Below are 21,477 nucleotides of genomic sequence, written 5' to 3' on the forward strand. Positions count from 1 at the left end.
TCCCTCCCTCCTTCCTTCCTTCCCTCCCTCCTTCCTTCCTTCCCTCCCTCCTTCCTTCCTTCCCTCCCTCCCTCCCTCCTTCCTTCCCTATCCATCCAGCCCTTTCCCTTTCCTACCTTTCATTCCTTCTATTCTTTCTCTTTCTGGACTCGCTCCTTTTCTTTCTCCCACCCTACTTCCTCTCTCATTACTGGGTCAGTAATGTGGCACTTGCTTTGTGCATGTTAACTTATCCATAAATTGGCTTTCAGAAAGGAATAAAACCAAGGCAATTACTGTCTTTCCCAAGGAAAATGCAACTTCCTCATTCACCAACGTTGGCAGTACCTGTACTCAATATTTGCCTCTTCTAGGAACTTTTTAAATCTGTAATAAGAAAAAGAATTTATTCAACTAATAATCAGGATTATATTTTCCACTACTATAATAACCTGTCACCTATTTAAAATGTGAATAGTGCATTTGAAAGCATCACAATGAGTCATTTCTATTATTATTATTATTATTACGATTACTATTAAAATACTTAACTGATCACAGCTACTATTGATCAGAATGTCTTCCCCAGAAATATTAGGCATCTTTTATCAGTAATTACTAATAGTTACATCAGGCCATCAATGCAAAGCATGTAAATATCATATATTTATTATTATTAAATTTTCTTTAAAATATTCACGAATAAAGAATATCATTGTTTATATTTTTTTATAAACAATCAAATAGCTTATATTTATTTCATGCTTTTCTGTGCCAGATACTATTCTAAATACTTTGCATACAGCAACTCATTTAATCTTCAAAATGATATTATGGCTTAGGTATTTTTATAGACTTGCTTTCAACAGATATGGAAAACTAAGCCTTGATGCATTTAAGGAACTTTTCCAGGATCACACAGTAGGTAAACTGTATTTAAAAATCATTGCATGACCCTGGGTGGCTCAGTTGGTTGAGCGTTGGACTCTTGGTTTTAGCTCAGGTCATGATCTCAGGGTTATGGGATTGAGCCCCAAGTTGGGCTCCACACTCAGTGGGGAGTCTGCTTGAGATTCTCTCCCTCCATCTGCCTCTCCCCCCGCTCATGCATGTGCACTTTCTCTCTCTCACTCTAAAACAAATAAGTCTTTAAAAAAATCACTGCATGAGTACATAAAAGAATAAGCACCATCTACTCCTCCAGAAATATATACATATGCATGTTCCTTTTTTTTTTAAAAGATTTTATTTATTTATTTGACAGAGAGAGAGAGACAGCTAGAGAGGGAACACAAGCAGGGGAAGTAGGAGAGGGAGAAGCAGGCTCCCCGCTGAGCAGGGATCCTGATGCGGGACTCGATCCCAGGACTCTGGGATCATGACCCGAGCTGAAGGCAGACGCTTAACAACGGAGCCACCCAGATACCCCTGCATGTTTTTTTAAAAAATAAGTTATATATGAATGAATATTGATACTATTTCAAGCTCAGTCCCTGTGGAAGGTGAGGGCCCAGTAAGGGGGTGTTGGACTGGTGTTGAAAGATTGCCTTCCACGGAAAATAAAACAATTTCTGAGGGTATCTTATATTAACCTGGAGGAAGGCTGGTGAATGAGATCCTATAGCCAGGAAGAGCAGTAAGAAGTATTGTAACCTCCAGATCACTTCCTCTAAGGGGTAGTCCAGAGTAGTGGTAAGACCATTCAAGCCAGGCTTTGGCAAGTTTATAAATGACACCTGTGGTGGCGAAATGGTAAACAGAATAGATAAAGACACATGAGAAATGTCTCCCAGAGTCTGACAAGTTGGTGAAAGAGAAAATGAGTCACCCCAATTGCTATGAAATTGGAAGAGAAAAATACAACATAGATTCTTATCAGAATAAAGCTTTATGTAATCTAATAATATATCCTCAGCCCAATATTATTTCATTTGTTTCTATTGAATAAATTGTTTGGAACTTTCCAAAATATGTTGCTAAGCAGAATACTATTAGCAGGTCAGACAAATGAGACATTTAAACAATTGCTCAATAAGTATCATACCTGACTGTTTTAAATTATAAAAATAAAACCTTCTTGAGGTTAAAAAAAATCTAGTAATATAGAAGTATATAAAGGAGAAAGTAAAGAGGACTTTCTTTCCTTTTTCTATCATTCTATTCCCCTGATATCTATAACTAGTAACCTGGGAGTTTTCAAGACATTTTATGGCATGAACAAATGTATACTTATTTGTCTTTATGTAAAGGAAATGGACTAAAATTATAATTCTCTCTACATATGTACATATGGCTATAATGTAAGATTGATAAAGCTTTTTTTTTTTCTGTCAGAAAGTGATCTCATCATACCTATGCTATAATTTATCTCATTTACCCCCAAAATATATCATGGAAAACTTTCCAAGCCAGAACATATAGTCCTAGCATAGTCTTTCTTAAAAGTTACTTAATATTCCATAGTATGGTGTCTTATAAGTCATCTAACTATTCCATGATGTTTTGGTTTTTTCTCAAGCTAGATTTTTACACATTAATATATACTACCTTATGGATTTAGGGACATATGTTCCAACTTATGTGGAACTTCCAACAGAAGTGGTAACACTTCTGTTTAATTTTCCTAGAAATGCAAGCTTATAATCTAGTGTGTTTCTAGTGTGTTTCATCATATATATCATACTGTATATTTTTCTCTTTTATCTGAATAAATGAGAAATGGGGGTTTGGAAAACGCACTTTATCCAATTACTTCTCATACATTTCACACTACATATTTTGGGGGGCAAGAAAGTAGATGTAAAGCCAAATGGCTGAGTTTAAAATACCCTGTAGACCATAGTTAAGTATGTAAAAATTTAATAAACTGAAATTTCCAGTTACTCTGGCCAAAAGTTTATGTTCAAGAAATATTAACTGACCATCTTAAAAATAAATCCTAAATGTTGGGATAGCTGGTTAGGCAAAGCATTCCCCCAATGATTCTAAAGAAAACTCACTGAAGGAGTCAGTGCACATGGGATCATTCACGCAGCGGCAGCTACATTTTCTTCTCCTTTTTGCTGATCCCCCCTTGGCACTAAAGAGACCCCTGTGTACAAAGAAATTTTGCAGCTGAGCAGAAGAGACAAGCATCTGGCTGAGAAACAACACTATAACTCAGAGCAACTTTTGGCTTCCGACATTGATCTCATTAAATTTCAACTTTTTCTTCTGGAAAAGAGATTCACTAAGAGAAGAAAAAATATTACAAAAATACTTCTGTGCAATGATTGAAGTCAGTAGGCTTCAGATATCTTTTAGGTGGGGAACCCATTCACCATCAAATGGGGACCTGGGCTGGCATGGGAAGTCTTCTTGGGCTCATCAAAAACCAAGATAACCTCCCCTCTCCCCCCACCAAAAAAATCACCAAAATATCTGGACTACTCCTTTATACCTGGCATATTTAATGAAAAGGATAACATTAATTATCAATTGGTGTAGACACAGGCTGAGAATCTTTGTTAATAGAGTTCAGTGAGAACAAAATAGTTTGCTGGAATACCCAAGAATCAATATTTTCATTAGTATAAATGGAAGTGGGAGACAATGTCCACATTAGCAGGGAGAAGGATATTACGCAGGAGGCAGAACAAATAATCTCCCAAGTCTCAAGCTAAGATAAGAAAAATTATGACTGGGTCAGAACTGATTTTTCTATTTATAACTTCAAGCAAAAACAAACAAATAAAGCAAACAAACAAAAAACCCTGGAGGCAATAGAGATCAATACTCCTGTAACAGATGCCAATATCAGCAGAATATTTAAAAAAAATAATAGATGGCTTTTAAAAACATACATTTAATCATAGGGTAGCTAAGTTTATGTAAGAGTTTGTAAAGTGACTATAAAACAAATGTGAATGGAGTTTTATATATTTTTTGTTTGTAAGAATAATGATTCAAATTTGGTTCAGAGTTTAGAGAATAATGAATAGGAACACACCAGTAAAACTTTTTGAGTAGTTTTTATTCCTCTAAAAACATTTATAATTAAAAAGAAGTCATGAGGGTACAAATTTTGTAGCCAGTACCACCTGGAATATTAATAATATATATATATATATATATATATTCCACACTTTCTTTAAAATGTTCATATTTATCACCTCTGTTCTAAATTAGTAGAACCATGTTACATAAAAACTTCTTGTGTGTCATGAAGACCTTTGGAAAATTAATAAAACCCATTGGTCGCCTCCACAGGGGAAAAAAAAAGGGATATGCATACACTACATTGCATATAATTTCAGAGGGATTACTGATTATTTTATATAAAGCTTATTCTTTGATCCCAACTTAAGGAGTTCTAGTCTAAAAGAATGACACTAACCAAATAAAGTGGGACTTGTGAATGGTTTCTGAAATTTGACTAGTGGAAAAATCTAGTTTGTGCCACCATGTCACCCTACTCATGCAGCACTTCCTTGAGCACTGGATGGGGAAGGATGGCCGTGGGGCTAGGCACAGTGCAAAGCCAGCTGCATGCCTACACTTGAGCTCCAGCAATGACTCTGGAACTCTCTTCTCTTATCCTCCCTATGCTCTTTCAACCCTCTATCACTCATTCTCTGGGAGGCCCTAGAGAGGGTCTTCTGAATAGAATGAGAAGAGAAAAGGAAGCTTACGCAGTATGTTTCTAATATCCATTAGAGAAAACACAGTAAGAAAAGAAAACAACCCAGGGCACCAGTGATTCTGATAAACTAAGTAAAACTAACTTGCTTTTGTAAACTAATAAAAAGCCCTTTAAGCATCAAGATATATTTATTTAACTGTTGCATGTTTATGTTGAATAGTTTGAATAACCTAAATTGTAGTCTCTGCTTGCTATTTATAAACTAGTGCTGTGATCCTAAATGCCATCTTAAAAAATTCCATGGTAGTAGGAGTGCAAAATACGTGTGTCCTAGGCATACAAGCAATCTTGAAGTCTCCATGATTAAAAATCAAAGTTAAAATCAGGTGCCTGTGTGGTTCAGTGGGTTAAGCGTCTGCCTTCTGCTCAGGTCATGATCCCAGGGTCCTGCATCAGGCTCCCTGATCAGCTGGGAGTCTCCTTCTCCCTCAACCTTACCCCTGCTCATGCTTTCTCTCTCTTGCTCTCATCCTCTCAAATAAATAAATAAAATCTTAAAAAAAATAAAATAAAATCACCTGCTACGGGGGATAGCCAAGTGTCTTTTACCAAGTTTATCAAAAGAAGTATATAGGAGGGGACAAAGTTCAATTCAAATGTCATATTTCATAACTGCTTGCAATAGTGACTAACATAGGCATACATTTTATTTATATTTATTTTTTTATTTACATTTTTAACTGAAGTATAGCATAATTTAATTAACATATAATATTATGCTAGTTTCAGGTGTACAACATGGTGATTTGACAATTATATACATTATGAAACACCATGATAAATGTAGTTACTGTCACCATACACCGTTATTACAATATCATTGACTATATTCCTTATGCTGTACTTTTCAGCCCCGATGCTTACTTATTTTATAAATGGAAGATTGTGCCTCTTCCCTTCATCTATTTTGCTTTCCCATTCCCTACTCCCAGCCCCTCCGGCAACCACTAGTTTGTTCTCTATGAGTCTGTTTCTCTTTCTGTTGTTTGTTTAGATTTTTTTTAGATGCCACATATAAGTGAAATCATATGGTATTAGCCTTTCTCTGTCTGACTTATTTCACTTAGCATAATAGCTTCTAGGCCCACCCATGTTGTGAGTGGCAAGATTTCATTGGGTTTTTTTTATGGCTGAGTAATATTCCATTGTGTATATATACCACATCTTCTTTATCCATTCATCTTATCAATAGACATTTAGGTTGCTTCTGTATCTTACCACTATAAATAATACTGCAATAAATACAAGGATGCATGTATCTTTTTGAATTACTGTTTTCATTTTTTTTAGGTAAATACCCAGAAGTAGAATTAACTGGATCCATATGTTACTTCTAATTTTAGTTTTTTAAGGAAACTCCACAGTGCTTGCAAATCGTATATCTGATAAGGGGTTAATGTCCAAAATATATAAAGAACTCATACAACTCTATGCCAAACAAACAAATAATCTGATTAAAAATCCATAGAGGACCTGAAAAGACATTTTTCCAAAGAAGATATACAGATGGCCAACAGACACATGAAGAGATGCTCAACATCACTAACCATCAGGAAATGCAAATAAAAACCACAACAAAATATCATCTCACAGTAGTTGGAACAGCTAGTATAAAAAAGACAAGAAACAAGCTATGCCAAGGATGTGGGGAGAAGGGCATCCTCATGCACTGTTGTGGGAATATAAGTTGGTGCAGTCACTCTGGTAAACAGTATAGAGATTCCTCAAAAAACTAAAAAAGAAAGTATGTATTTTATATGTGTGCAACTTATAAATGATAACTACACAATGGTACATTAGAAAATTGGCTGCTCTGGTCTATTTGCAAGTCACTTACCATTTTGTGTATTTCATTCTCTTCTCTGTTTAAATCTTGACATCGAGAATTTTCTTTATCTCAGAAGCAGCAACAAGCTCCTGAAAGGTATTTTTATATTATAAAAGATTGTACTTACGCATATACATATATATTTCCCCCAGAAAATGGTCAATTTTTAAAAACTACCTTTCATATATATTTTTTAAGATTTTATTTATTTGACAGAGAGAGACACAGCGAGAGAGGGAACACAAGCAGGGGGAGTGGGAGAGGGAGAAGCAGGCTTCCCGCTGAGCAGGGAGCCCGATGCGGGGCTCAATCCCAGGACCCCGGGGACCACGACCTGAGCCGAAGGCAGACACTTAACGACTGAGCCACCCAGGAACCCCTACATTTCATATTTATTAAGTGATTTGGGTCCAGAAACAATCAGGAAATTTGCAGATTGTGTCTAAGGACACTTGATTTTTATTGAATGCTGTCAAGACATCAAAATGTGCGGATTCACCTTTGAAAAGTGCTAAATTTGCATTTATTCTTTTGTCCCTAGGCTAACAGCTGGGTGTTGTTGTTTTTTAAAGCACCCATTTGAGGTGCTAAGAAGTCCTAATTAGGTGAATTAAACAAACACAACATTAAGTTTCAGAAATGGAGTGTCAGAACAGATACCTTTTGATCTGCAGATCACTAAGGGAGCAACAATAAATTGCAAATAATGTGATTATGTTTCCGGCCTCAGCATACTGGGTTTGATGAAAAGTTTTACTGTAGTAACTGCCTAAGATATTGCTCTGAGTAATTGAGAGGGTATAAATTATGTCTTAGAGATTGTCAGCTGCTTTCACTCTAATTTTTTCTGCCCCTATTATAAAGGAAGGAAGGGAGAGAGGGAGGAAGGGAGGAAGGAAGGAGAAAAGGAAGGAGGGAGGAAATAGAAGGCTTCTGTGTTAACAGTGTAGCATTATCATCCTTGAGGGGAGCATGTTATTTGCAGGGCCACTAAAAATAAAACAGAACAAATAAACATAACAACAATAGCAGCAAACCAGGGGTGATTCATTTTAAGTCAATTCAACAAATCAGTATGTAAGTAGGCACTGGGCTGGTTTATGAGGGCCACCAAGATCACTTGAGGGATTTACAATCCAACGAGGAAAGCAATACAGACATGCCTACAACTAATGATAAAACACAAAACAATGAAATTAATTATAAACATGAGAGTCTTCATTAATTTTGAGATGGTCAGGGTAGGCATCACTGAGTACAATTTCAACTGTACTGAAATGAAAAATCAGCATGTAAAACACGGGAAGAGAGAAGAAGAACAATCCAGATCAAGAGAATAGCATGGGTTAGGAGGCAGAGGACGAAGTGTGATGGAAGAATCTAATGCGTGATTTCACCCCAGCCCAAGCCCAGGAGTAGGGGTAGGAGAAAGAAGAAGTTCATGTTCAAGGGGGAATTAATGATTTTAGCTTGATGGCTAACTGAGTTTGAAGTTTCAATGGGAAATTCAGAACTAAACCTCAGAATGGGTATCCAAATCAGAGGTAAAGATTGAGTCATCTGCACAAAGATGGGAACTGAAGCTCAGGGAGACTTTGAGTTAGCCCAGAGTGTATGCCTTGGTATGGCTAGAGAATAAACCCACAGAATGCCTATATTTAAACACAAGAGAAGATGTGAATAAGAAAAAAACGTCTGGGAAGCAGCAAAAGAACCGAGAATGTACCTCATATATTGTAAGAAGGTATTTCATGAAAGAAGAAAGTGGCCAACATTGTCAAATGATGCACACAAGCAGCAAATTCAGCTATTAGGAAGTCATGTACACCTTTGGAAGGAGCAGGTTCAGTGAGGTGGTGGGGAGAGAAACTAGATTGCAGACTGGGGTAAATTAGTCAATCAAGGCAGGAAATGGTCAAAATGAGTAGAAAAGTTAGCAAAAAAGCAGGACGGGACAGTTATCCAGAGGGAAAGGCACACTTGAAATTGGAGAGCAGGAAGACCAAATACGTCAAAAAAACCTTGAACAATATCAATTGTAAAGTACCATATTTTAAATGTGGTTTCTGTGTGATATCCACTGAAGAGGTGCATAAATCAAGCCCAAGAGTTTCCAGCCAGGGCAATGAGTAGATCACTTCAAACAATTAAATTTCAGCACCTTGAGCTGTCTGATACTACCTACCTACTGATTACTAAGAAAAACAATGTAATGTGTGTGATCAAAAAATTTGCTTCATATTTAAAAAATATTTTTTGATAAAAGACACATATTCATATTAACAGAGATCGACAGAGCTCTGGAATACAACCTCATTATAAATCCTTCAAAAGACTAATATAAGGCAAAACATCTGCAAAGAAGAAAAATAAGACTTTCTGCCTTTTTTTAAAACCTGAAAATATCCACTGTTACCACAGGGACACTAAGGCTATCATTCAACAAAATATTTGAGGAAATAAATGTTTTCCATCCAAATAATTCTCACAAATATTCTAGGTTATGAATATATTTCTCAAGACTATAATCATTGCTTATACATCAGATGACCTGAAATTGACATTCTATAAAAAAATTGGCTCAAGCTCTTTCTAAGCATCAAGGTCATGATGGGCAAAGGAAGACTGAGGGAGACTAAGGGAACTTAGAATTGGATTCTGGATCAAGAGAAAGGACCTTAATGAAACAACCAAGGAGACTTGACCAAGTCTATGGAGTAGTTAATAGAATTGCTTTATTGTTAATTTCCTGGTTTCAATAATTATATCCTGGTTATGTAAAATGGTAATTATTTGGGCATGCTGGTGAAAACTGTAAGAGAATTTCTATAGTATTTTTCAAACTTGTTTGCAAGTCTGAAATTATTTAAAAGTAAAAAGTTAAAAAAGAAAGATTCTAACTTTGAAAAGAAATGGGTGAAGAACCATGTCTGGAGAGAATAAGAGACAAAAACTTGACTCTGCAGTTATATGTATCTTACTGCTTTAAAAAAATTTTTTTAAATTTCAGCCAGCTGAAAAGTATATTTCTTATTGTCACTTGGTCAGAAATATAGAAATATTTAGTATAGAAATATACTAAAGCTGGGGCACAGATGTGGGGAGAAAGTGACTATGGCGAGAGCGTGTGTCTACACTGAGCATTTGGATTCAGCTCCTTCATTTACAAAATGGACAAAACTTACATCAATTCCCTGGACCCTAAAAAGCTATTACAATGCCCCTCTGATAAAAACCATCAGATCAGGGCCTGCAGGTTTCCTTATCATCTTATCAACTGCAGAAAGAATCATCCTGATGTTGCAAACAAATTGGCTACTGTCCCTTCAGTGCTTGCCACCAGGTTCCTCTGGCCCAAAACAGTCATCCAATCTCAAGCTGTGAGGATATAAGTTGTTGAGCAGGATGTTGTCAACCAAACCGGGAATCTTGGACAAGAGACTCTGGCTGAGAGCTCATGGCAGTGCCCTCCTTGTGATGAAGACTGCGATAAAGATCTATGGGAACAGACCAGCACCTCATTTGTCTGGGGCACAGCACAGCCAACTACTGTGGCAACAACAGCCCTGTGAGCAAGTTATGGCTCCCAGCATATGTGTTCCCAAGTCTCCGCCATGTGTCCTGCCGTGGAAAAATAATGTAAATACACAGTAACTGAGTATCTACCTAACCAAATGCTAGACCCTAAAAGACTCTAGCTTCTTCCTGGTACCAGTTGGTTCTTCAATTTTTTTTTTTCTCCTCATCTAATTATAGAAAGATAAACTGTCTGTGACCTTCAAACTGGGGGGGGGGGCCCCGCGGGGGGAGAAAGAAAATAAAAAATATACTAAAAATACCTGGGTCCAAGAGAAAGAAATTTCTTGTTTATATGTGAAGTAGTCTGTGTATATTTCAGTAAGTAAACTAATAAATAGAAACTCAGAATGTGATTTTCAATCTGGTTTCTATGTGACTTTCCTAAGGTGAAGAGGATAAAGGCCAATTTTGAAAGTTGCCATGCCATTTAATTTTGAGTATCTACTCTGTGTAAGACACTATCCTAAGCAAAACATGGTCTCTGATTACCAAGAATACTACATGAGTGTTGATAGACTATTATACATGTTTCCCAACAGCAGTATTTCATAGAGTGTGTTATAACCAAGAAGCAAGCTAAGCTCTGTTAGGACATAGGAAAGGAGGAAACACTTGGATTACCGTGCAGAGGCCTGGACAAAGAGCTGTCCACTATGGAGAACTTTTGGAAGGGTGTTAGGGAGACCAAGTCATTTGAAGGCAGCACATGATTCTAATGGGTAGTGATAGAGACATAAAGGAAAAAAGCATTTGGGGAAGAGACAAGGCTTAAGCAGAGTCATGAGATAGAAAAGTACGGGTTATTTTGATGATCTAATTCAAATAAGAGGAGAAGAGCCCCCCGGGGTGGAATGTCATTGAGTGATAGGGAGTGAGCAAGATAGTTTGGGGCTTAATGAGCCCTGGGGCTCCCAGAAAATTATGTTTTGCAAGCAAATAATAATCCCTGTCATGTTTAGGGCCAGTACCATTAAATACTGCTCAATACCTTTCTGTCCCTAAATTCAGCGTATTTTCATAGTACCCAAAGTATGAAATACGCATTTTGGTTGTCCATTCCAAAGTGGTACAAGCAAATTCCAAAGATGCTGGATCTTAAAATATGTTCCAGGTGCACTGTTTTGTAAGTAGGCACTTAACTATTCACTGCCCGCTTCTAAAAGGTCAATAATTCAGATTGCCTACAGGATCCAAGACCCAACATCAAGCTGTCCACTGAGGTTTTACAAACCTGAAAACTTCTTTGTTGATTGGATAAGGATTTAATTCTAGCAGCAATTGCTATGGTATTTTAGCAGTACTTTCCTCTATAAAACATTAGTCCCAGAACATGTTTATTGGTGTGATGTAAAAAGTATTCCTTCAGTACGTAATTTGGTAAACACTGTGTTAAGGAAGGTTAATCAGATATCTTTGCTACAGGAGTTATCAGAACCTTGATCATGCTAATGAGAAATACAGCACTTAATGAAGAGGGAGATATCACCAACTGTTACACAAACCCAGCAAAAATCTAGTGATACAAATGTTCCAGAGAACACATATTTGAAAACTGCACCAGATGGCATCTCCCTTTCCCCTCATTTTAAGTCTATCACACGTAAGATGGAATGGCTTAAAATGCCAATATATAGTCATCAGATTGTTTCACAGAGATGTTTATATTTTGCGATTGTAATTGGGATTGAGGTTAAAGCTATTTATCTATCTGCCATTATATTTTTTAATCATACTATGTTAGCTAAGACTTTTTGGCACTTTCATCAAGCTATTTACACAATCAACATCATTTTTGGTTCACAGCCACCTCAATTAAACATTAAGATTATCTTTTCTCATGTATATGATCAGAACTGCCAAACATATGGCAGATACCATATACCCTTCAAAAAAGGCATAGAGTATGTTTTAATACAACTTTTCATTTTAGGGGTTTATCAGTAATAAAAAAACCCAACAGCCTTATGCTAATAGATTTCAATAATCAGGTCCTCCCACACAAATAGTAATTTACTTAATTGCGATAGTCCCATCTATCTAGAAAGTGAAATGTTTTCGGAATATCTGAGTCTCAGAGGCAAATGATGGATTCCATTGCTCTTGTTCTTAATAAGTGACATTAGATTATCTCACTGCAACTCTTTCCAGGTGCTATTACGTACTTTTTCTCATCATTTTAGTTAATCTTCGTTTTTACTATACCAAGCAAACTCACAAGGAAGAAATATTATTTGTCATAGTCTCTAGAAAAAGCTCTCAGGATAAGTTTGATGGTCGGAATGGAATAACATTTAATTCAAAATACTAGAATTTTTAGATATAAGACATTCTTATTTAGAAGACAGATTAAGAGGTTTGCTAAAGCAAAGTTAGGCCTTCTTTCTTTTCAAGGCAATGAGTGTGTGCATCTTGCTCCCTACTCTCTGATTTGAAGGGTGAGTGCAAACCTTTTGTGGGCAGCCACTTGTAGTCAAGCAAGTAGCTTTCTGTTCCTCTTCCCTGGAATGTTCTCCCAGATACAAATGACTAACCCTTCACATTTTCCAGATTTTTACTCAAGAGTTACCTCCTCAGTGAGGCCCTCACTGGCTAACCTAACCTTTCATTCCCCCTAAACCCACGTCATGGTAACCATCAGTTTGTTCCTTATAGTTAAAAGTCTGTTTCTTTGTTTGCCTCTCTCTCTCTCCCCTGCCACTTTGCTCATTTGTTTTGTTTCTTAAATTCCACATATGAGTGAAATCATATGGTATTTCTATTTCTCTGACTGACTTATTGCACCTAGCAAAATACTCTCTAGCTCCATCCACATTGTTGCAAATGGCAAGATTTCATTCTTTTTATGGCTGAGTAATATTCCATTATATTTATATACACACGTATATATATATATATATATATATATATATATATACACCATTTCTTCTTTATCCATTCATCAATCAATGAACACTTGGGCTGTTTCCATAGTTTAGCTACTGTAGATAAGGCTGTTATAAACATTGGGGTGCATGTATCCCTTTGAGTTAGTGTTTTGTATCCTTTGGGTAAATATCTAGTAGTGTAATTGCTGGATTGTAGGTTAGTTCTATTTTTAAATTTTTGAGGAACCTCCATATCGTTCTCCACAGTGACTGCACCAGTTTGTATTCCCACCAACCGTGCAAGAGTGTTCCCCTTTCTCCACATCCTCACCGTGAACACCTGTTGTTTCTTGTGTTGTTGATTTTAGTCATTCTGACATGTGTGAGGTGATACCTCATTGTAGTTTTGATTTGTATTTCCCTGATGAAGAGTGATATTGAACATCTTTTCATGGGTCTGTTGGCCATCTGTATGTCTTCTTTGGAAAAGATGTCTATTCATGTCTTCTGCCCATTTTTTTTCTTTTTTTTTTATTATGTATGTTAATCACCATACATTACATCATTAGTTTTTGATGTAGTGTTCCCCATTTTTAAATTGGATTATTTATTTTGGGGGTGTCATTTTATAAATTCTTTATATATTTTGGATACTAACTCTTTAACAGGTATGTCATTTGCAAATATCTTCTCCAATTCCATAGGTTGCCTTTTAGTTTTGTTGATTGTTTCCTTTGCTCTGAAGAAGCTTTTTATTTTGATGAAGTCCCAATAGTTTATTTTTACTTTTGTTTCCCTTGCCTCTGGAGACATAACCAAAAAGAAGTTGCTGCAGCTGATGTCGAAGAGGTTGCTGCCTGTGTTCTCATTTAGGATTTTAATGGTTTCAAGTCTCACATTTAGGTCTTTAACACATTTTGAATTTATTTTTGTGGATGGTGTAAGAAATTGGTCCAGTTTCATTCTTTTGCATGTTGCTGTCCTGTATTCCCAGCACCATTTGTTGAAGAGACTGTCTTTTTCTCATTGGGTATTCTTTCCTGCTTTGTTGAAGATTAATTGACCATATAGTTATGGGTTCATTTCTGGGTTTTCTATTCTTTCTATTGATCTATGTGTCTATGTGTCTATTTTAGTAATAGACACATAGATCACAAAACACAAAACAGTACCATACTGTTTTGATCATTACATAATGTTTTGTAATATAACTTGAAGTTTGAAATTGTAATGCCTCCAGCTTTGATTTTCTTCCCAAGGTTGCTTTGGTTATTTGGGTTCTTTTGTGGTTCCATACAAATTTTAGGATCATTTGTTCCAGTTCTGTGAAAAATGCTGTTGGTATTTTGATAGGGATTGCCTTAAATGTGTAGATTGCTTTGGGTAATATACATATTTTAATAATATCTGTTCTTCTGATCCAAGAGCATTGAATGTCTTTCCATTTCTTTGTGTTATCTTCAGTTTCTTTCATCAGTGTTTTATGATTTTCAGAGTAAGGGTCTTTCACCTCTTTGGTTAGGTTTATTCCTAGCTATCTTTTTTTTTTTTTTTTTTTTGGTGCAATTATAAATGGGATTGATTCCTTAACTTCTCTTTCTGCTGTTTCAGATTTCTGTATGCTGATTTTGTATCCTGTGACTTTACTGACTTTGTATCACTTCTAGCAATTTTTTGGTTGGAGTCTTTCAGGTTTTCTATATAGACTATCATGTTATCGGCAAATAGTGAAAGTTGTACTTCTTCCTTGACAATTTGGATGCTTTTCTTTTTGTTGTCTGATTGTCATGGCTAGACTCCCCCTAACATTTCTATGCCCCCCCTTTCCTGCTTTATTTTTTCTTTATTATTTTTCATTACTTAATACAGAGTTATACTTTACTTACTTATATTTTTTATTATGAACTTCTATCACTAAGATGTAGACTCCACAATGGCAGAGAGTTTTATCTTTGATTCTTCATTGCCAACACCCAGGACAGTACCTGGCATTTAATAGGTGCTCAATAAATTGAATGAATGAATCTCCACCATCATAAAAAACTCTATGTACACAGACAATTCTGCTAATTAGTGAACTTTGTTAAATAACTATATTCTCAAAACCCTTTAATAGTTCAATGACAATGAATAAAAGCTGACTAAAACAGATGATGAAACATTGGGCAACGAATAGACTCTTATAATGTGATGAGCATGTAAAAACAACTAAAAAACCCTTAAAAACCAATAGTAAAAAAAAGATGGATGGGGCTCCTGGGTGGCTCAGTTGGTTAAGCGACTGCCTTCGGCTCAGGTCATGATCCTGGAGTCCCGGGATCGAGTCCTGCATCGGGCTCCCTGCTCGACGGGGAGTCTGCTTCTCCCTCTGACCCTCCTCCCTCTCATGCTCTCTGTCTCTCATTCTCTCTCTCGCAAATAAATAAAATCTTAAAAAAATAAAAAGATGGATACTGTATGGAAATATTAACAGTCTATATCTTATATGCACTTCTCTAACTTTTATAAAACAGATTCATTTTGGGGCTCCTGGGTGGCTCAGTTGGTTGAGCGTCCAACTCTTGGTTTCAGCTCAGGTCATGATCTCAGGGGTATAAGATAGAGCCCCGCATTGGGCTCCATGCTCAGTGGGGAGTCTACTCAAGATTCTCTCTCTCTCTCTCTCCCTCTGCCCCTTCTCTTGCTCACACACACACACTCTCTCAAATAAATAAATAAATCTTAAAAAAAAAAAAAAGAACAGACTCATTTTTTTTCCCCCCAAACTTACTTCTCTATAAGCCTCTGTGAACACACTCAAATTGGTCTGGTCTAGTCATTTCATAGTTTATCCAAAGTATATATTAATTTGCTATTATTTTATGGCTCTTATCTTCCCAACTTGGTTGTAAACTCCCAGAAGGCAAGATCATGTTTTAAACAACAGTGATCCCACAGCATTTAACTCAGTAAGAAACGTACGGCCAACCCTTATTACATATGTGTGTACTAACTGGTTGGTTGATTCATATATGGTATCATATGTGGTTATCTGCAGATATAACAAGGCCCTGCCATCTTAAGGTCAATTGGCTCTTTAGGATGACACTCAGGTAAAAGAGATTAGCATAGTAAGCACTAACTCTACACTCATACGTCATTTAGGGTATCATGAACAGCTCTAATTTAAAAGTTGCAAGAAGAGTTACATTTACACAAGTGATATATATCTATGAGATGAAATGCACTCTCCTTTGAAGTAATTTCCTCAGTCATTTAAATTTTTTATATATCAAATATCAAAACTGTGAAAAGTGATAGTCAACATTAATATTTGTGTAATTTAATTAAGCGGGACTTCAATGTCCAACATTTTGGTTATTTTTTTATTATAATTAGGCCTGTAAAAATGTATTCTAAGCTAAATTTCTGATTGCCATATCATAATTCAGATATTTTTACTTAATAAGACTTTAAAGAAAGATGATCAGTAATACCCTGTCTCAATCCATACTTGCTCAATATTTGGAACTGAAATTTATAGATTAAAGATTATACTTCTTCAAGGGATTTTCATGATAGTGCCAAATGTGTGCATTTTTTCATTTATAATTTTTTTTTTCTACTTATTGAGTGCCTTCCATTTCCAGGCTGGGACTTTCAGAAGGCCAATGAATCAGCACTTGGGCTGTCTGTGGTACAGTTTAAACATGTGATTATATTGGAATCCTAAGGGCATTTTGATTTTTTACTAAGAATAAACATTCCTGCAGTGATTAAAGTACATGAATTATGATGCATTTTTCCAATAAGTGATAAGTAACCATTACCAGAGACATACACTTTTTCTTATAAGAGAATTTGTGGTGAAGTTGAATCCTCAAATGGCGAGAACATAAGTTCCTTGAAATAATTATATTTAATGTAGTTGTGTTTAGATTGGCTTTCATACCAAAACAGTCTCTATCAATTAAGTTCAAAATTTGAAAGACTTAGATTTCCAAAAATCATCTCCTTAGAAAAAAGTTTTTGAGAAAAATCTGAATATTGTCCAGGGCTATAATATTCTGACAGTCAAAGAGAAAAACCAAACTAAAATGGTAAGGATATTTATCAGTAGTGAGAATTTCATACCAAAGTATAGAAGAGCAACTAGAATGAAGGCTACTTTTAAGCCATGACTAATTTAAGAATAAGAGTTATGACAATTTAAAATATGTAAAAGGGCGCCTGGGTGGCTCAGTTGGTTAAGCGACTGCCTTCGGCTCAGGTCATGATCCTGGAGTCCCTGGATCGAGTCCCGCATCGGGCTCCCTGCTCGGCAGGGAGCCTGCTTCTTCCTCTGACCCTCCCCCCTCTCATGTGCTCTCTCTCTCTCATTCTCTCTGTCTCAAATAAATAAATAAAATCTTTAAAAATAAAATAAAATAAAATATGTAAAACATCTTGAATGTTATTCAACCAATAAGCGCCAAGTATTTAGACATTTTAAGATTTTCAGATGCTCAGCATTTTTATTGGTATATTTAAAATGTTCTCTTTTTAATTAGGAATGCATTTTTAAAACTACTAGTAGAATGAGTGGAGCTATATTAAGTTTTACAGCATTTAAAAATGTAATATCCATACATGTAATTTCTTTAATATAATATTAATTTTATATTTTTAATAGCTCATATTAAGGTCAACGTTCAACATAAAAAAATTCAAGTCAAACAGCAAAAACGTTAGTGTATCTAAAAAAGACTTATTGAGAAACCAAGCAAGGGAAAAAAAAGCCATAATAAGTTCACAGAAGTAAAATTCTTTGAGATTCTACTTGAAAAGTCAACAACTAAATCATAAAAAGAAAGGAAAGGAAGAAGGAATGGAAGGGAAGAAGGAAGAAAAGGAAAAAAGAAAAGTCAGAATAAAAAAAGAATTAAAATACATGCTTCCATGTATCACTAATACATACTATTAAAATAAAAGTGTATCCCAATCATAAAGTTTAGAAGAGGCTTGATATATAAATAAACCATGATTGGTAAGATACTTTATAAAATCCTTATGGAGAAATGATCACATGGAAGCAACCTGTGTCATGAACAGAAGAGAGTAGTTTAGGGGAGGAAGGTGAAGTTAAAAGGGATAATGTCAAATTTTAGATCATCTGTACATATTCCAGAGAGAATAATAAATTTGTCCTAAATAAATCTATTCTAATTCTAGGTAGAACACAATTTAGAGAAACTTTTTTTTTTAAAAGATTTTATTTATTTATTTGACAGAGAGAGGCACAGAGAGAGAGGGAACACAAGCAGGGGGAGCGGGGGAGGGAGAAGCAGGCTTCCCACGGAGCAGGGAGCCCGATGTGGGGCTCGATCCCAGGACCCTGAGATCATGACCTGAGCCGAAGGCAGATGCTTAACGACTGAGCCACCCAGGCACCTCTAGAGAAATTTGTTTTGATAGCAAAAGTCCCTGTTTTTGTCCTAATCAGAAAGGTAGCATTTGTAAGCTTACATTTTAAAACAAACTCAATAAAAGCAGCTCTTAGCTAATACCAAATACTTGTTGGAACACAGAGGAGATAGTTCTTGTTGGTGTATGTTGATCCATCTCTTTTGGCAGGGGAGGAAAGCAGTGCTTTAAAAAGCAAATTATCTACCATTTGACAACTCTTTTTTTTATTATGGAAAGGGAGTCCTTTACTTAGAAATTTGTACTTGCATTTCTTCATTTAAATATTAAAATTAATTAAATTAAAATTAATATATTTCCAATAACTGGAAAACCTGTGGTGAACACTATTCCCAAAACAGATAGATTTAGTATATATAAATTATAAATTTATCTTAAAAGGCACTTTATGAGCAAAGTATGAGTACACATTACTATTAGTAATTTCCCCTCACCAGATGTTTTAAATTCTATGTAGCCAAGGTCTTGATTTGGTCAGGGATGAATAAAAAGAACCTTCCCATTCACCACTGTTATACTATCCAGAGGTCTCATCCTCAAAACATATTAAATTTTAATTTGCAATTATAAAAAGATGATTATTTCAATGTGAGAGAATTCTTGATAATTAGGGAAAATGGGTATTTGGGGAAGAGGTCAGCATTTGCAAACAATAAAATTGAGGATTTTCTCATGTTGAAACAACATCAAAGCAACCAGCCTTTTGTTATGCTGGGTGCTAAAGGTTCAAAAGCATAAGTCAAAATGTCCTCATGAGATCACCTGGCATTTATTTCTTTAATATCTCTTGTTTAAGACAAGGCAGCAATCAGGCTCAAAGCACCACAACACCCTCTACTTTATAAAGACCTCATCTTGTAGTAATTGTTCTTTCTTAAGAGAAGGGCCTTTGTTACATAAATGAGCATGATTTTGAAACAGAAAAGCCTAACCACAAAGGATAGCCATGTCCTCTGGACTGACACAGATTTCAAAATGTTTAGAAACTAGACGCTAATTAAAATACTTCCTCATCAATTAATAGTTACTCTTCAAATCAGTTTTAAGATGAAAACTTTGTTTCAAGTAATAGTTTTAATTCATCAAATTTCTTGTCACATTACTTAGTACAATACACTTATTATAATTCAGTAGATATCATCTAGGTTCTGTATTATGTTCTTAGAAACAAGAATATGAATCAAGGTTTCATATAGATATAGAAAACAGTGCCTTAAATTTTTTTTTTTCTTAGCAGCTCCTGGCTAAATGTTTCATCAATACCCTAAATGGAAGCATTCACAGTAAACATCAGGACCACACAGTGGTTATGTAGCTTTAAATTAATTGCAGTTAAAGAATTTTCACATATACTTAAATTAACTGTTTAGAAAACTTTAACTTAGTCTATAGAGGGCTTTTTCCTCAATTATTTTTTTCTGTTTGTACAAAAACCCAACTGTGATGTTTTCTGTACTATGGTTCAGAATGTTCAGACAAAGTAAAAAAAAAAAAAATTCTCTTACAGATGCTGATGGAACAAATCATATTCCTGGATAGGTATGCCACATGTTCTACCGAAACTTTAATTCAGCAGTGCTTCAACACATGTCCTTATGGTCTTCATAAAACAGTATTACCAAAAGCAGTTTTCACTAATAGAGTGGGGGATTTAAAGTACATGATTCTCTAGGATCTGTAGCTTGATAAATGTAATCACCCTGAAAACAAATAGAAGCCATAAACATGGCCCTCAGTGTGGTGCTTGGCAGTCATCCTGGTGTTGGGAACAAAGGTGGGCTCTTGCCACCATTTGCCCAGGGGCACGGGGCATGGCTAGAGGGCCCACCTGCCTGGCCTTCCTTGTGCTGAGAGTGAGCCGAACCCAAACTCCCAACTTAAGACCCAGAAGAGAGTGGTATTCAGAATTTGGGTCACTCATTTAGACAAGAAAAGCAAGTGTTAACTAAGTCCGAAAGTAGCATGGTGTTGGAATAATCTAGAAAGCTTTGGATTTGTTTTTAAAGATTTTATTTATTTGAGAGACAGAGATAGCAAGAGAGCGTACAAGCAGGGGAGAAGCAGGCTCTCTGCTGAGCAGGGAGCCCAACTTGGGACTCCATCCCAGGACCCTGGGATCATGACCTGAGCCAAAAGCAGATACTTAACCGACTGAGCCCCCCAGGCGTCCCAACTTTGGATTTTTGAAGTAAGTTCTTAATGTTTCATGTTGTTAATACCTTGAAAATTTGTTCAATGTTGAAAGCCTTATTACTACTTTCAGATCCTTTCAATAAACAGACTTGTTTTAATGTATATATATTATATAAAGACAGAAAACATATACAGAACTATCAAAATCTCTGACAAGTGTTCTGTGAAAATAAATTATTATTAAATAAGCTATTACTTTGTGCTTGTAGATAGCCAAATCAGAAATGGGAGAGAAGCCAAGAAGAAACAATATACAAGTAATAGCTGGGGGAAAAAATGACGTACTAGGAAAAGTATTTAAAATTAGTAGCAATCAGGCATTGGAGGCAGGAGCACAGATGGCTGCTTTGAGCTGCGCTCGTGAGGGAAGAATCTGGTGAAGAGACACATCTAACGGTAGAGCCTACAGGAAGGAATGTCTTTTCAGGGTGCTGCCCTACCTCCTCTTCTCACACATAGGAAGGTTAAATATAACTCCTTTCTGGAAAAAATCCAACAACTTTCCCAAGAGAGTTAATGGCTCTGGTTCAACATTTTTAAGAATTTGGGTCATGTGTCTGGATTGTAATTACTTATTTCTCTTTCTCCCAAACCAGAATGTGAGCTTTCTCAGGGTCAGCACAGTATTTTAGTCAACTCGGTATTTCTCAAGCAGAGAAAGCAGGAGAGAGTCCTTCTTAAGCAGGACTTAGAGTACCCACTCAGATCTTTCCCATTTTTTTTTTTTTTTTTGCTCAGAAAGACATACATTTATTATCTTTCCTTCAGTATTGTCTTAGGATTATATTCTTTTTTTCTCAGATTTATTCCAACTATATTAGGCTGCATATGATTTACGTAGAATAAACACGTTCAAGGGTCCTTTACTCCTGACCTCTTCCTACTAGGTGGAAGAACCCAGGATTTACCTC

This window comes from Neomonachus schauinslandi, chromosome 1 (assembly GCF_002201575.2).
Source record: "Neomonachus schauinslandi chromosome 1, ASM220157v2, whole genome shotgun sequence".
Taxonomy (NCBI): domain Eukaryota; kingdom Metazoa; phylum Chordata; class Mammalia; order Carnivora; family Phocidae; genus Neomonachus; species Neomonachus schauinslandi.